The 17412-nt window shown below is 43.6% G+C and overlaps 1 long non-coding RNA gene across 1 annotated transcript in view; it reads left to right on the top strand.

Moving 5' to 3' along the window:
• Positions 1-5970, top strand: part of LOC117803772 — a 37524-nt gene extending 31554 nt beyond the window's left edge. The window contains exon 3 of the long non-coding RNA XR_004627844.1: positions 5737-5970. This is a non-coding gene — a long non-coding RNA (uncharacterized LOC117803772). The remainder of the gene's footprint in view (positions 1-5736) is intronic.
• The last annotated feature ends 11442 nt before the right edge of the window (positions 5971-17412 follow it).

The following is a 17412-nucleotide window of genomic DNA, read 5'->3' as shown; positions in this document are numbered from 1 at the left end:
AAGGTCTTAGAGCTGTGCTTCGTTTGAGGCACTGTGGGCACCTACGTAGGCAAATAATGTTTTTATTCTTTCCTGATCTCATAAAAGTAGAATTGTGACTCAGTTACATTCTCCAGAGAGCCAGACTTTTATTCATATGTGTCCAGGCAAAGAGTTCGTCACACAAACAGTGAGGGGTTGCTAAGCAATGTAATATACACTTCATTGTAGTGGCAATGGTGTTGTTTGCTCTCAGTGCCATGGTATATGGGGGATTCCAAGCTAACATCCAGAGGACACAGGTATAATGAGTTCCGGAAGGTTCAGACGTGGTATCATTTGGTTTGAGCCCCATATTTTCCTTCGTCCTTTCCAAATCCCTTTGTAATCAGGAAATAGAAGTAAGAATTGGAGAGGGTGCTGATGAGTTGTTTAGTGCTTAGGATGTGTGTTAGCTGAGATATCAACATATCTGAGCTGTGTGTGTGGTGTGGGGGAGAGGAATAATATAACTCTACCAACACACATGACTAACTTCTACTGTTCTTTAGGTTTCAGCTTAAATATCACTTTTTCCCGAAGGCCTCCCAAGAGTGAATTAGGTGTCTCCTGGTATGAATATTTGTTGTTAATATTATTGTTATATGTTATTACGTTATATGTTATTAAGTTATAATAACATATACACATAGCACGTAATGTTATTGTTAATAACAACCAGGAATGGCTGTTAATATCCAAAACCCCTACGGAATTTGGGGAAGAGTTCCCCAAATGTGTAGTATTTGTAGGATCCCTTTCTCTTCTCATGGAAGAAGCTGAATGGGGGCAGATTTCTCTCCCACCCCCTGGCAGTCCAAGTCTCATCCAATCAGACCCTGTTTTCTGGAATTTTGGATTGTGAGTGACTGACACAGAGACAAAAGAGATGGCTAGAAATCATTTCCTATTTCCAGGGGCAGGGGTAGTTGTCTCTTGGAAGGATTGTTCCTCCCATGTGGTGTTTGAAGCCTTTTAAGGTGCTCCCCATTTAATGAGCTTCTTCCTCCAGCTTTTCTAAACCTTGTAAGTCCCCTATAAAAGCCCCCAAAGCCTTTCAAAGAATCTTTTTCTTTTCCTAAATCAGCCAAAATTAGCTCCCAAACTTGACCCAAAAACCCTGGATGAGCCACTCTCTCATGAGCACCCAGGGTATCTGTATTAGTTTGTTATGGCTCTCCTAACAAATTATCCTGAATTTTGTGATTAAAACAACAGAAATTTATTCTATCATAGTTCTAGGGGCCGAAAGTCCAAAGTCAGTATCACTGAGCCAAAATCAAAGTGTTGGCAGGGCCATGCTGCCTCAGAAAGGGAAACTCCCTTGCCTCTTCCCCTGCCAGCTTCTGCTGGCTGCCATCATCCCATGGCTTATGGCTGCATCACTCCAGTCTCTGTCCCTGTGGCCACATTGTCTTCTCCTCTTCTCTGTGTGTTAAATCTCCTTCTTCCTGCCTTTGTAAGGATATGTGTGATTGCATTTAGGGCCCACCCAGATAATCCAAAATAATTTCTCCATCTCAAGATCCTTAAATTAATTATATCTGCAGAGACCCCTCCCCCTTTTTTGTCATATAAATGAACATTCACAGGTTCCAGGGATTGGGTTGTGGGTAACTTTTGGTGGCCATTTTCAACCTACTGCTCAGTATCCTCAGTTTACCTCTCTTTGGTTAGCTTGGTTCCTTGTCTATCTCCCTTACTAGACTGTGAACTCCTGGAGCTGAGAAACATTCATCCTGCCTATCATTTATTCCTGGTGCCAAGCTTCTGGTAGGCACACAAAGATACTTGTTGAATGAATCGATAAACAAATTAAATCCAAGATAATAATCAGTGTTGCATCCTTTTTTCAACACAAAGTTTGAAATTTTAGATTTTAGGGGCAGATTTTCTCTTGTAATAGTCATGTTGATACCAACACTGTCTCTTGGTTTAATTGAGTTAGTTTTGCTTTCAAACCTCTCAGCTTGCTCCTTCTTACAGGACTAAGCCAGCAGACCTGAAGCTCATGCATCACATCCAGCTCCCAGGGCAGACACTGCCACCAGATCATGGCTCCTCTCTCCAAAGCGCAAACACTGCCTTAGAATCCTTGACCTAGCGTTCCAAGCAGATGTTCCCTATCAAATGAAGTTGGCCTGCAAGATAAAATTTTTCACATCATGACCAGAAGATAAAAAGCCAACTCTTCAGTCTGGTCCTGCTTGCGTAGCCGCTGTCTCATTCTTTCCAACATTAACTCTCTTCTTCAGCTGGGATCATTCATTCTCCACTCTAAGTTCATAATGTTCTTCTCTCTTTCCTAGGCAGGTAGTAGCCTCCCTTCAGATTCCAGTGCAAGTCCCCACATCAAACAGATTTTTCTTTAACCTTCACACATATAGTCATTTCTCTTCGTGATGCCAGATGCAATTTGTTTTCTCCCCACGTCTCTGGTTATAATCAGTACCTACTTGCCCTAGTAAGGTTCCTTTACTTACTCCATCATACTGACGTTTAATTTATTATCTCTCTCCAAATTCCAAGATGTTAAACACTTCATTTCTGCTCTGAATTGCTCAAAGAAGACTCTCATGACGTGCCAAAGGCTCTATCAGTTGCCAAGTGCTGCTGATGTGGCCCCCAGCTATATTATGTCAGTTAAAGCCAGGTTTCAGGTGTGTCTGTTTCTGACCAATTGGAATCTGAACTCTGTTTCTGGGCCAAGTTGGAAGGATCAAACTTCCAATACAAATAGTGTAGTCACTAATCAATACACTCTTTCCCTGCTTTCATCATGGAGAATACAGCAGATGTTTCCCCACAATTTTTTCAGCTGCATTATGTGCCACCAAACCCACTTAACCCTGGAGAAATGACAATGTGCAAATAAATTGCCAAGCTGTTGTCTTGCTTCAGATTTATGGGTTTCAGTTGTCAGATATATAATATTAAACAAGTACAGATGGTAATGTACCATCTTTCTTACCAGAAGATAAACTTAAAGTAGGACCTGTCACCTAAATCTGGTTTATCATGGTATGTGGTTTTCATGGTATGTAGCTGAACTTTTTTTTTTTTATTACCCAAGGCTGCTGTGGTTTGCATGTAGTTATTTAAAAATTTTTGGAAATTGTTGTGATCTCTGGGATTGATTTTGATAGGTTTATTTTTTATTTTTTTAAGATTTTATTTATTTATTTGACAGAGATAGAGACAGCCAGCGAGAGAGGGAACACAAGCAGGGGGGAGTGGGAGAGGAAGAAGCAGGCTCATAGGAGAAGAGCCTGATGTGGGGCTCGATCCCATAATGCCAGGATCACGCCCTGAGCGGAAGGCAGACGCTTAACTGCTGTGCCACCCAGGCACCCCAGATTTTGATAGGTTTAATACTGTTGTTCATAATGATACATAGGTGATAGTAGAATCAGACTCTGCTAGAAATGGCTCTTAGGTGGTTAATCCTCCGAAGGCAAGAGAAACAAAAGCAAAAATAAATTATTGGGACTTCATCAAAATAAAAGCCTTCTGCACAGCAAAGGAAACGACCAACAAAACTAAAAGACAACCTACTGAATGGGAGAAGATATTTGCAAATGACATATTCAATACAAGGTTAGTATCCGAACTATATAAAGAACTTCCACAACTCCATACCAAAAAATCAAATAATCCAATTTAAAAAGCAGGGCAGAAGACACGAACAGACATTTCTGCAAAGGAGCTAAACATCCAGATGGCCAACAGACAAATGAAAAAATGCTCATCATCACTGATCATCAGGGAAATCCAAATCAAAACCACCATGAGATATCACCTCATACCTCTCAGAATGGCTAAAATCAAAAATACAAGAGGCAATAAGTATTGGTGAGAATGTGGGGAAAAAGAAACCCTTGTGCACTGTTGGTGGGAATGCAAACTGGTGCAGCTACTGTGGAAGACAGTATGAAGTTTCCTAAAAAAATAAAAAAATAGAATTACATATGATCCAATAATTCCACTACTGGATATTTACCCCAAAACTATGAAAACACTAATTCAAAAAGATGTATACACCCCTATGTTTATTGCAGCATTATTTACAATAGCCAAACTATTGAGGCAGCCCAAGTGTCCATTGATAGATGAATGGATAAAGATGTGGGATACATAGATAGATAGATAGATAGATAGATAGATAGATAGATAGATAGATAGATGTGGGGTATTACCGAGCCATAAAAAAGAATGAAATCTTGCCATTTGCAACAACATGGATGGATCTACAGGGCATAATGCTAAGCGAAATAAGTTAGAGAAAGACAAATGTCATATGATTTCACTCATATATGGAATTTAAGAAACAAAACAAACATACAAAAAAGAGACAAACCCAAAGAGAACAAACTAGTGGTTACCAGAGGTGAGGTGAGGTGGGTAGGGTGATGGGTAAAATAGTTGAAGATTAAGAGTACACTTATTGTGATGAGCACTGAGTAATGTATAGGATTGTTGAGTCACTATATTGTACACCTGAAACTAATATAACACTGTATGTTAACTACACTGAAATTGAAAACTAAAAAAATTTAAAAAAGGCTAAAAGAAAAAAATGGCTCTTAGGGCTGGGAGTTGGGCTGTTAGACTTCTCACTCATCCAATGTCATTGTATAAGTGTGTATCTCTTCAAATCTTGGGAAGTAAAACTGGGGCCACGAGAGGCACACCATGTCCTTTTCATGGTGTGCAGGAGACACTGCAAGGACCTTAAATCATCAAGCTGCTCTCTGGCTGCTATATTTGGAGCAGCCTCACCCGATGTCCTCAGATGGTCGGACATGGTTAGCCTGCCCCAGCTCTAAATTGTCTCTCCCCTTCCTTCACCGTTCCAGCTGTGTCTCTACATCCTTGGCCCGAGAGCCAGAGGCCATGAATGCATTCTTCTTCTCCCATATCAATCATAAGTAAGGCAATACATGAAAAAAGTGTTTTGCTCTTTGGCGGAGTTCAGAGAATTCTTTATACTCACTATTGCAAAGACTGTCAATATACTTTTGTATCAATTTCTAAAGTGTTGGATTTTTTTTAAAAATTTGGCTCAAAGTTCTTCTGTCATCTTGAATTCTCTTGTGATTTTGGCTTCTCTGACTCGAGAAGCATCACAGGGAAAATGGAAATATTGTCCACTGTCGTCCCCAGACCTCCAAAAGAACAGAGACTTAACTAACCCAGCTTTGGTAACCTTTCCTGTCCGCTCTCCTTTTGGAGGTAGTGTTGATGAGGAAAAAACTGGTCAAAATGAAGACACCAAGGGGCCAAAGAAAGGCAGGAGTGAACCTTGGGCTGGATTGCCACCTTGCATAACAGCAGGACAGGACTCTAAATGCCTTGCCTGCCATGACGGGATCACACTTAAAGAACATAATGACTTCTAAACAGTTCGTTGTTTAGCGATTGTCTAAATCTCTAACATAACTGATAATGTCTCTCATGTTTTAAAGTAAAAATTGCAAGGAGAAGTCTCTATTGTGTAGATATTTGAGGTTTGCAAAGAAAGAGAGCATTCTATGCCAATATCTTTTGGGGGATGGGGCGGCCTGTAGCTTCTGCAACCAACCCAAAGCAGCTTCCAAAACCCAATTTCTGCTTGTCCTCCAGGCCAGAAGCAGAGCAGTTAGAAACAAGGCCCTGCTGTATCATTCGCTTTGCAGCATCAAAATATGGAAATGTAGCTCATGTTCGGTTGTTTTCCAGTGCACAATGCCAGCCATCTGATATTTGTGCTAAGTGGAATTACTGAGAGAAACATCAGTGGGGCAGCTTACCAACATGACAGATTGTGGGAAGGACTCTCCGTGCAGCAAATGGACATTTGGATTCCCTAACATGCATCCAGAAAAGGAGATGAGAACCTCCGTTCCTCAGATGCTTGGTATTTCACCCTTGGTTGCAACCTCAGGCATCCATCTGGTCAAGGCTCTGAAGTGGCCAGGCAACATTGGTTAGTGTTGTTGATACCCAATAATGAATTACCTTAATTTGAAAAGAGTCTTGCCCCCCCCCACCATTACCTGGTTTCTGAAAGTCAAGAATGTTCTCAGAGAAAGGACTTTTCTTAGCAAATGTTGGATTCATAAAGGATGCAGTCATGACAAGAGAAAAGACCTTGCAAGGGCACGACTCTCCTTGTTTGCAGGGACAGCAGTTGCTTCTCAAACTTTAATATGCTCACCAATTTCAAGCCACAAATCATACTCCTGCAGTGGGGCCTCTGATTCAGATTTCCAACCAGCTCCTAGGGGCTGGCCAGTGGTATGGGCCCTATGGACCCCCCTGGGTAGAGCAAAGCCTTGTGTCAGTGATTCTTATGTGGAGGTAGGGAAGGTAGGTAGAACAACCTGGAGGAAATTCTTTCAGAATACACATTCCCCCTTTTCCCCCACAAGGACTATCGAAGTGGGGGTGATGAGGGCCATGTGTGCTTTTAAAATGCATTGTTGAGACATAAGTTACATGCCATAAAATCCACCCAGTTTAAGTTTACAGTAAAATGGTTATTGGTATTAGTTGTGCAGCCTTTGCCACGATCTTAGTTTAAGTTTTCCATCACCCCAAAAAGAAACCTCATTCCTGTTCCGTCATTCCCCACACTCACCCCCCAGCTCTAGGCAACTACTAATCGACTCCCTATTTGTGTAGATTTGCCTTTTCTGGACCTTTCATATGGACAGAATCACCCAATATGTGGTCTTTAGTGTCCGGCTCCTTTCACTTAGGCTCATGTATTTGTGGTTTATCCATGTGGTAGCATGCGTCAGTGCTCTGTTCCTTTTTGTGGACACATGTGTTTGCAAAAAGCTCAGGGTGGTTCCATGGCTTCCTGGCTGAAGACCACCCTCTATAAACTATATCAGTTTAGAGATCATCATCTTTTTATTTTCAAAATGAGGAAGCAGAGAGGCCAAACAATTCCTTTATGCAATTAGTAATTGAAGCCAGTGTCTTTTGACTTCAAACCCAAGGTCCTTTCCTAGCTGCAATGTCTGTGAACCCAGCAGATAACAGATCTGAGGTCACCTCAGGCATAAAGTGCTCTTCCAAAGTGTGCTCACCAGAATGCAGACCGGATGTCTTTGCAACAGTCTTAGCAAAGGGTAGCATTCAAAGAAACGTTTCCAACTTCAGGATAATCTTGTAAAGACTTTTGAGTCTTCATTGAGATCCCTGGAAGAGACACATTACGCTTCATGATACACAGCAAAATAATCCTTCTTGAGGGTCACATCTCCATATTGCACTGAGTAGAGCAGCTGTCCCCTCTTGGGGTATTCCTCTTTCTTTGCGAGCGTGCTCGCTCTCTCTCTCTCTTTCTCTCTCGGGCTTTTCCATCTAACTCCACCTTATGTTGGCTGGGTTTTCTTCTGCTTCCTCCTCCAGGAACGAGTTATTTTCTTTTGTACTTAGTGTTTGCCCTTTAGTGCAAATCAACTTAGTCATTCTGGGCCATTCTCTCCCTTCTCTCTTTATACCATTATCCATTTCTCGGAGTGGCGTTCTAAGGACTGGTAAAGTTGGAGAAGGCTATGACCAGTTTGGAATATTTTCTTTCTTTCCTTCTTTCTCTCTTTCTCTCTTTCTTTCTTTCTTTCTTTCTTTCTTTCTTTCTTTCTTTCTTTCTTTTCCTTTCTTTCTTCTTTCTTTCTTTCTTTCTTTCTTTCTTTCTTTCTTTCTTTCTTTCAAGATTTATTTATTTTTTGAGAGAGAGAGAGAGAGTGTGCAAGTTGGGGGAGGGGCAGAGTGAAAGAATCTCAAGCAGACTCTCCACTGAGTGTGGAGCCTGACATGGGGCTCGATCCCATGACCCAGGAGATCATGACCTGAGTGGAAACAAAGAGTCAGTCGCTTAACTGACTGAGGCACACAGGCGCCCCAGTTTGGAATATTTTCTGTGCTGTTCTACTAGTTTTGGAGGTGGGTTGTGTTCTGGGCTACCACAGTCTGTCTTTGGAAGAGGCATTCAAGGGGCCAGGCATCAGTGCTGCCTGGCTGATGTCCAGTCAAAAGAGGGATAAGAAGCCATCCTTTTTTTTTTTGCCCTGCTGCCATCCCAGGGCCCTTAGCACCAGTTTCAGGCCAAAGTCACCCTTCTTGGTAAAGACCTAATGAAAAACAGCTACCTAAAGAATTTCGATCCTTTTATCACTTAATAGTCTTCCTTCCCCCCAGCCTAATAGTCTCTTATTCTGGACATGGCTGAATTGTGCACGGTGTCTCTAGCAATTTGGTCTGTTGCATGCTGGGCATGGAGCAGAGAAACCTGGCAACTCAACAATTTACTAAAATTGTTGAGTCTTTGATCTTGACTTCGCCCATGACCTGGGTGCTCATCCCTGCCTTGAGCTTCCTTTGCTCATTGAAAAACAAAGACCTGCCTACTTGGAACCTCAGGATCTCAGAAGGGTAGAACTGGAAGGGTCCTTCGAGTGTTTCTTCTTCAACACGCCCAATTTTTAGGTGAGGAAACTGAGACCCTCAGGAGTGAAGTGTCTTGTAATTGTTGTCAGCATTTTATGTAGCTCTTTGTGCGTATCTAGCTGTGTGAGAAACAGAAGGGAAGAAGCAAAAGAGAATAGTTTCTATAGAAAGTACAGAGCAGAAAAATATACCACAAACTGGGAAAACAATAGCATTTGAGTTGGAAGTAAATTCCCAAACTGTCTCGGTTATCCTCGTCATCTGGGTCAAAGGAGTAATGAGAATATTAATGTGCAATGCTGGCATTAGGTAGGGAGCGTGTTAGAGTTTTAAGGGGAAAAAGATTCTGGAGAGCTTCCAGAAGCCATGTATCCAACGCCATTCTGGCACATAGCAGGTGCTCAATAAACATTTGTTGATTGATTCAAAGTAGACTTATCACAAGTAGGCATGCTCCACCACACAAAGGTGACCTTGCTAAGTACATGCTGCTTTTTAAAATGATTTAATTTAATTATTAATTATTTTTTTCTTCTTCCCCCCACCCCTGGTAAGTATGTGCTTATTTAACAGGCTGCGATTTCTGCATTTGGTTTGCAGGTCTCTATGGGTACAGGCCCCGGATCATGAATATCACCCTTTCTTCTCCTGTTCCTTGTACTGGTCTTTGAAGCTCCCCATTAGTGAAGAAACTGTGTCTCTTCACCTGCAGCAAATCCAGTTGAATTCAATTTCACAAGCAAGACATTCTGAGTGCTCTCTCCTTATTAGTCTTTCCTGGACAATAGAACTCAAAGGGAATATGAAGGAGAGACAGGGAACATTATGTCTTGCAGGTCTGATGTCTGATTTTTGTTTAATCATAGCTACTAGCAGTAATAGTGCATAAAGCTTGCAGAGCAATATCACATACATTTTCTCATTTGGTTACTTCAATAACCCTGTTAAGCCTGGGGCTCCTGAGAACAAACATTGGGCTGCCCATCCCGGGTCAATGCCTGGTTTCCTGTCTGCTCTGAGTTTTCCATGGCACCCTGCACCATTTATCCCAGCATCTCTGACAGGGCCTTTCCAGGGTGCTTTTGAGGCAGTGCACTCTTGGGCAGAGCTCCTCTTGGGGCTTGGGGCTCTGCAACCCTTGCTTCCCTCGGGAGATGTTCTGTGCTCCGAGACCATGACTCATAAGCTACAGGAAGTTCTTGGCATGCTGTCTGCACGCTGAAAGAAAATTAATGGCCAGAAGTCGTGTTTGGTGAAGAAGAAGAATACAAGCAATGACTGCAAAGTTCCTGGCTGGAAACACCTGCTGCTACATGGAGAGGTCGGGCCCTGGTTCAGCAGAACTGCTGAGTCCTCCATGGCATCAAGGGCCAAGCAGTTTGTGCGAGGGTCTCAGGGACTCCTCCATTTCCTTGAACTTGCATCTTTGGATCTGTGTCAGGTTCTCTGGACCTTAACACATCTGTTGGGATTCTTGACTCAAACTTCCCTCCTCAAAATGCTATTGCGGATTTGTTTTCTCCCTTCCTCATTAAACTATCCATATTCCTCTGTGAGCCTTGTCTCAGCTAGCACTGAGAAGGGAAGTAGCTGGTGATCCCAAAACCCGTGTAGCCTTATGAAGGCCATCCTATAAGGAGGTGATTATCATTCGTGCATTCATGGATTCAGTCATTTTCTTCAAACCGTATTTATTAAGATCCCACCACATGTTAGATCCCTGGGGTACAATGACAAGCACATAACACCTGTTCTTCACACTAATGGTGCTCATAAGAGGGGACCCTTTCTAGGGCAGGACAGACAATTAAATAAGCAATAATAAGACAGCATGAAAGGTGAAGGACAGTGGGCCTCAGAGCATATGGCAGGAGCCTCTGGTTGCTTACAGGTGGAATCAGGGCTCCTTAATTCCGAAGGGAACTCTGATGGTGTAATCTCAGGCAATGCAACAGACTACATGGGAGAGATTAGTGCTGTGAGCTCTGGGTCCCAGTCCCAGCTTTGGTCCTATCGAATCAAGTGACTTTCACAAGTCCGTTTACTTCTTGGCCTTGTTTTCCTTCTCAGTTGGTCTTGATGGTATCTAAGTTCCCTTTGAATGATAAAACATTTGGTTAGGACTGACTCCATCTGATGTTTCTTTAGGACACTGATTCTTTTAAAATTTAATATTTTAATTGAGGAGTAATTGACAAATGTAATTGTATATATTTAAAGTGTACAGTGTAATGATTTGATATATATATAGACACTGTGGAATGATTACCTGGTCAAGTTAATTAACACATCCATCACCTTGCATAGTTAACCACTCCCCTCTTTTTTTGTGGTGAGAATGCTTAAGATTTACTCTCAGCAATTATGACGTACACAATACTGTATTATGAGTTATAGTCATCATGCATTCATTAGATCCTCAGGACTTACTCTTCTTATAACTGGAAGTTTGTACCCTTTGACGTATATCATACCATTTCCTCCTCTCTCCTGGCAACTGCCATTCTATTCTCTGTTTCAATGAAATTGGCTTGTTTGTTTGTTTTTTTTTTAGGATTCCACATGTAGGTAATATCATACATTATTTATTTCTCTGTCTGGCTTATTTCAATTAACATAAGGTCCTCCAAGTTGATCCATGTTGTAGCAAACGACAGGAGTTCCTTCTTTTATATGGCTGAATAATATTCCTCTGTGTGTGTGTGTATCACATTTCCTTTTTCTATTCATCCATCGAAGGACATTTAGGTTGTCTCTATATCTTGGCTATTGTGAAAAATGCTGCAATGAACACCGATATGAGGAGGCTGATTCTTAATCTTTTTGGATAACCAGATCCCTTTGAAAAATGTTAACTTTCTCCCAAGAAAAATGTCCTTAAGCCACCCAATATTTTGCATACAATTTCAAGGGACTCCCATAGCATTTGGCAACACCTGGTAAATTTCCAATGGCTTGACACAAAGGCCGTGGAGGTCAATGAATTTGTGTCTGTGGAACACTGACACTTCCCTTACAGCCGAGAGAGGGCACAGGAGTATTTACTTACTCTCAGAAAGTAACCCCCTGGGAAATGTTTAACAGACTTCTTTCTACTTTTGTGTTTAGGGAGCTTTGCCTTCCAAGGCTCTTGTAATTCTTGTAATTCTCTGAGGAGTTGAGTGGCAATGTAGAGAAACTGTGGAAGTGTGAGCTCTGGGGTTACATCACAGGGGTGCAAAGCCTGCCTCTGCCACACAGTGACTGAATGATCCTGGGCAAATTACTTTGTAATGTGTGCTTCAGTATCCCCATTTGTAAACCATTGAGGGTAATAGGGCCATTGACTGATCTTATGGGGTTGTTAGGAGAAGTAAGTAAGATGAAACCCATGGTCTGGCAAATAGTAAGAGCTCAATATACAAGAGCTCAATAAAAGCAACCGTGTGTTGCTTTTCTGTCTCCTAGACCGGGGAAAGATTCTCGAACTTGGAGACGTAGAGAATGAATCTAAAATTGCTACCTCCATACCGACTCTATCAGCTGCAAGTATTGAAAGACCCAACAAAAAACTGCTTATGTGGTAAGGCCATTTAGTATCTCACACAACAAGATGTCTGGAGTTGGTGATTCCAGGGCTGGTTCATTGAGAGCTTGATGGGCTAACCATGAGCTGGTCTCTTTCATTTATCTTCTTAGGGGTCCTTGACCACTGGCTCATTCATGAGCTTGTCTCTTTTGGATCGGAAGATGGCTACTGCTGCCTTAGGCATCATGTATGGAGGGTCACCTGCATGAAGAAGAAGGCATTTCTTCCCACGAATCTCTTTTTTGGGGGGAGGAAACACTCTCCCCTAAAGCTCCTTGACCTCCCACTTCCCCCAACAGCCTTCTCCTCAGGACCCCTTGGCCAGGATTGGGTCACAGGCCAGTGCTTTCTCTCTAAGGGAGACTGTGTTGGTATCTGGAAACTTCAGCTGTAGCTCTGGAATAGGAGCACGGCTGTGGGGTGGGCCTTCTGTGCCATCTGCCTTACCAACACTGGGGTGGCCTTAGCCCAGACTTCTCACATCAGCGCACCAACCCCATCCCTCCATGTCTCTTTCAAGACAAGCCCATGTTTGTTTTGGAGTAAAATGTATTACATTAATACCATCCAGTGAAATTGATGCTTTGGGAAGATGTCTGGTGTAGTCTATAGCTTCCATGACAGTAGGTCCATGTGGACTCCAGTGTGAAAAATCCAGAGAAAATATATTTTCACAGCATTCACTGAAAAGCTTTTTGAAAAATGGAGGGATTCCAACAGAAAACTGGGAACCCCCAGATTCTAGTTCCAACTCCTTGGGTGGAGGTGGTGGTAGAAGGTGTGGAATGGCGGCAGGGGCAGGACTTTATTGGGATGGAGAGGGCGATGGTCATGGTCAGTCCTTGGCTGGGATGTGGTTTCCAGTGAACCAGCATCCCCTGTGTCTGCTCCCTGCCCCAGGTGATGAGCAGAGATAATTCCTTTCACATAATCTTTGGGGAAGGGACTCTATGCCAATAGAAGCTTACTTGGTAGCCATTTGGTAATGGAGTCAGCTGAAGGAGATTTAAAAATCACTCTCTTCTCTTGAGCCCTTACCATGTCCCAAGCTCTGTACTGAGCATTCACCATCCACTTGATCTTCACAACGGCCTTGTGAGATAATATTAACATTCCTTCCCTATTTCATGTGAGGAGGAAATTTGAAGCTAACTGAGGTAAGCATCCTGACCCAGGTCACTCAGTTTGTAAGTGGTAGAGCTAGAACTGGACTCTAAGTCTGACTCGAGAGCTTTTTGATCCATGATGAGAAGCCTCCAGCAGCTGTGTGAAGTGAGCCCCATGCCCTTCTCTCTCAGAGCCTCTCACCTCTTCCTCAGCTATCCAGAGTGAATCTGTGGCTTCCATGTTGGGAACGGTCACCATGTGGTCTGTCCTGATTTTTTTGTATTTTGGTTGCGTGCACCCTCTACCCCCCCCAACTCACACATACTAGGACAGCTTGCGGTATGACTCTGGTTTAAGGAAGTAAAGAGGCCTTGTATACGATTTGGGAGCAGAGGGAGAGGTGTCATGCCCCCCCTCCTGGTTGGCACTTCTGCTGCTGCGCCCACCAGAGCTGCGAGGGGGGTGGGGAGAGGAGGGTGAATTCCCCAACTCTGCGGCACTTGTGTGAAACCACAGGCCAGGGCTTCCCTAGCAATACGTTTTGCAGCATAAATTACCATTAGTTTTCAGTACTTTGACTTTTAAAAGAAAGGTTGTTTTCCAGGTAGGTGACAGGTGAAGATTTATCAGAATTTTGCAGGGAGGCATCCCTTCTCAGAAATGCCCCTGGCTAGGTGTGGCAATCGCTTTCAGGGGACAGGATGAGAGCCTGTGATATGGAGCCCCAGATCCTGCTGGAGCCTGAGTGCAGCAGCTCCAAGGCCTGGCCCCATGGGGGTGGGCACGGCTGGGAAGGCCTGTTTGTTCTTTGCTGACCGAGAAGACTGCAGTGCACATCTGGGTTTAATCAGCTGTCCGGTGGTTACTAAATAATAAAATACCCCCAGAAGATGACTTTGGCTTGCCAGTTTATAGCTGGGTTAGAGGTCCATGTGTTTTGCCACCCCAGGGCATGGCGTTTAATCAGAGGGGGTTTGTTTTTCATTCCAGAGATTGGCTGGAAGTTGGCTTTTCAGGGTATAACATTTTTTTGACTTTGCATCAACTGAATCTTTTCAGACAATTCCTTCTTGTAGCCAGGATTTCTTTCCCTTTGCCAAGGGAACAACTCCTCCCAGGGTTCCTGACAGGCCTCTCCTGTAAGTGCTGGAGATGAGTCACGGAGAGGGTCTGGCTCCAGGGCTGGGAGTCAGAGGGGGTGTGTGGTGCTAGAACTGGGCTGGCAGATCTCAGGCGACAGGCCAGGCTTCACCCTCTGTGCTGCTGAGAAGGTCCTCTGTCTTGGTTTTTTTTTTCAAATACACTGCTTTCGTGTAGTGGAGAGGGGCCTAATTGCCCAAGAGTGTGATATTTCTCAGTTTCCTTGGGCTGGAAAATCTTTCTTTCAATGTTTTCTAGAGTGTGTACTAGGTATAATGGACAAGCTGTATGCCATGGGGGATACTGAGAGGACAGAATCCCTGCCGTCTGGAATAGAATAATCCAGTTAGGAAGACAAGACATTACACATGTACAGTGAAATGACAAGACTTAAAAAACAGAACAAGAGTCATCTATTGGAACACACTGAACTGAGGAGAGGCTGGTGACTTGAGAAGGGTGGTTGATGGGAAATAGGAAGGTAGAATAGGGAGGGGAAGGAGGGCATCTGCAAAGGGATCCACCATGCTGGGCTTTAAAGACTTATGGAATTTGGACAGATGGGTACTAGTAATAATAATGATGCTGGCCATTTATAAAGTGAGCTCTTAGTAGTGCTCTGCTGCTCAGAGTTATACAGATATTATTAATTTAATCTACAACAACTTTATGGTGAATGCCACCATATCTATTTTACAGATGAGAAAGCTAGTTTAGAGAAATTAAAAAACATGTCCAAAGTCACACAACTCGTAAGGGGAGCATTAGGATTTGAACAGAAGTGTGTCTAGCTCCATAGTCTCTATTTTTATCTTCTGGTGGCTGTTGGGAGACAACTCTCCATGTGTCTCTGTGTTTTTGCAGGTCTTGTGAGTGGATACTGGCTCCTCGTTGGTATTACCTTTTCAAAGTTGTTTGCACAGCAAACAGCCTTGGAAGATAGCAATGACACTTCCTTTCAGAACAAGGGATAGGCCTCCTCACGGCTCATTAGAAAAGATTCCGGTTCTCTAAGCATTGGGATCCTCTCCTGTAGTGCAACCTCCTCTCTGAGCAGGTTTTCATTGGCCCTCTTTGTGTTGCCCTGTGGGGACCGGAGTTTGGGGAACCAGCACAGAATGTGCTGATGCTCGGGCTGCTTGCTTCACGGTGAGTAATAAAGTTTTTGTATCTGAGCCAAGAGTGTCATGCCTTCTGCTAGCATCCATGAAACTGTGGTTGACTTCGTTGTTAGCTTGCAAGTGGGGCAAAATCTCAGCCCCTTTATAGTTCTTGACAATGGGGTGTGTATGTCCTTGCCCACAGGAGCCTGACATGTGGGAATAGGGAAGATACTGGGGAAGGGGTGGAACTTTACAGGTCAAGCTGCAAGGAGGCAAGAAATGGAAGCCTTTGTTGAGGATCAGTACATAGGTGGGTTTGCCCATCATGGAAAGTTTGAGTGAGGGAGAAGTGAGGGATACGGTTGAAGGAATAAATTATAGATAGCTGGTGAACTTTCTACAAACCGAAAACATGAGCATTATGAGGAAAACCTGCCAGAAACATGGTTGGTGCCTGGGAATGTTTCTGCAATACCTCATGGAAAGGAATTTTGATGTAGCCTCACACAAGCCACTGACAGCAGACTCCGAGGACTTGGCTACCAGGACCCCAGCAGCCCACAGCCAGCCCAGCCACACTCAGGTGCCCCATGGTTTGTGGACAAGCTGTGGCCCTGATTTTCCCACTTCCTGCCAGCCCACTTTTCTGTCCCCAGGCAAAGCTGGGCTTCCATGAAAAGCACCGAAGCAGCCTCAGCGTCTCAGTGCCCGGTGCAGAGCTGGTATTCTAAACCCTGCTTTGTCTGGACTGCCAGTTTGCCTGAACTGTGGCTAAGGATGGTGGCCTGCCTGGCACCCTTTACCTTGTCAGCCGGGCTGCTCCTTGCCCACCTCACTTCTGTTGTAGCTTTCCTGAACTGTAGTTCAGAGGCCCCGTCAGGCCGCAGCTGTCCTCCTTGCTTGCCAGGTTTGGGCTATAACCTGCCAAACTGCATCCACCAACACTGGGATGGACAGAGGCGAGAGGAAGAAGCTCCAGAGGCGTGGGAAACCAGCAGGAGTGGAAGGTAACTAGGGTTGTTTGTGCAGCCTTCCGCATGGCATAGCTTACCCCTGGGGATACGTCTTCTCTTTCCCTTTTTTCCTGGTTTGCGGATGCATTCCTTCCGGTCCCTGAACCTGCTAGGTCCATGATTCTCCACCTGGGTGTGGAGATGCACTTGGAATGTCAATGGACTGTGAAGCCGGTTCACAAGCCATGGTGGGACCTGGAACCATGCAGGGGCAGGTGGGAACGAGAGCGGCTGGTGCTCTGCCTGTATCTCCTTGGCCCTCACCATTTCTGCTCGCCTGAGGACTTGGGTTTGCCGCCAAGGCCTGCTTTTACCACGTGCTGGGAGGCTAGAAATGCCAGGGCATTAATGCAGGAAACACAAAGAGAAAAGAATGAAAAAAAAAATGAACTGGGTATCAGTGAGTTATGGTACAACTCTAGTGGTCTATGATAGATGTGTAATTAGAGTCCCTGAAAGAGGGTGGGGCAGGCAAATATTCGAAGAAATGGCTGCATCCTATTTCATTGTGTTAATGAACTGTAACTTACTTCATCATTCCTTTTGTTGGGCATTTAGGTTAGTTCCAGTTTTATACCCTTATAAATAACATTCTAATGGACACTCTTGCACGTAAACCTTTTTGTATCTTTCTATTTTCTTGGGATAAATGCCTGTACGTATGTATGTTGGGCTAAAGGTCATAAACATTTTTAAGGCTTTTAAGACTTATTTTTGAATGGTTCTGCAGAAACATTGACCCAGTTTACACTCCCACAAGCAGCCCACAAAGTGCCCATTTCCCTGTACCCACACGCATATTTACCCATTCAATAGACAGAGTGCTGTTTTTATTATTGCAGAGTTGCATTTCTTTGATTATCACTGAAGTTGAATATTACTTTTAGTTCTTATTTTCAGAGCTGTCTGTTCATGTCCACTGCCCACTTAAGCTTTGTGTTATCCATTTTATTTCTCACTGATGTATGATTTTTCTTTCTATGTTGACTTTCATCTGTCATCTACTTGCAAATATTTCTCCCAG

Source organism: Ailuropoda melanoleuca, chromosome 9, assembly GCF_002007445.2.
Source record: "Ailuropoda melanoleuca isolate Jingjing chromosome 9, ASM200744v2, whole genome shotgun sequence".
Taxonomy (NCBI): domain Eukaryota; kingdom Metazoa; phylum Chordata; class Mammalia; order Carnivora; family Ursidae; genus Ailuropoda; species Ailuropoda melanoleuca.
Note: the sequence above shows the minus strand (reverse complement) of the source record. Positions and strands in the feature narration are given on the sequence as shown.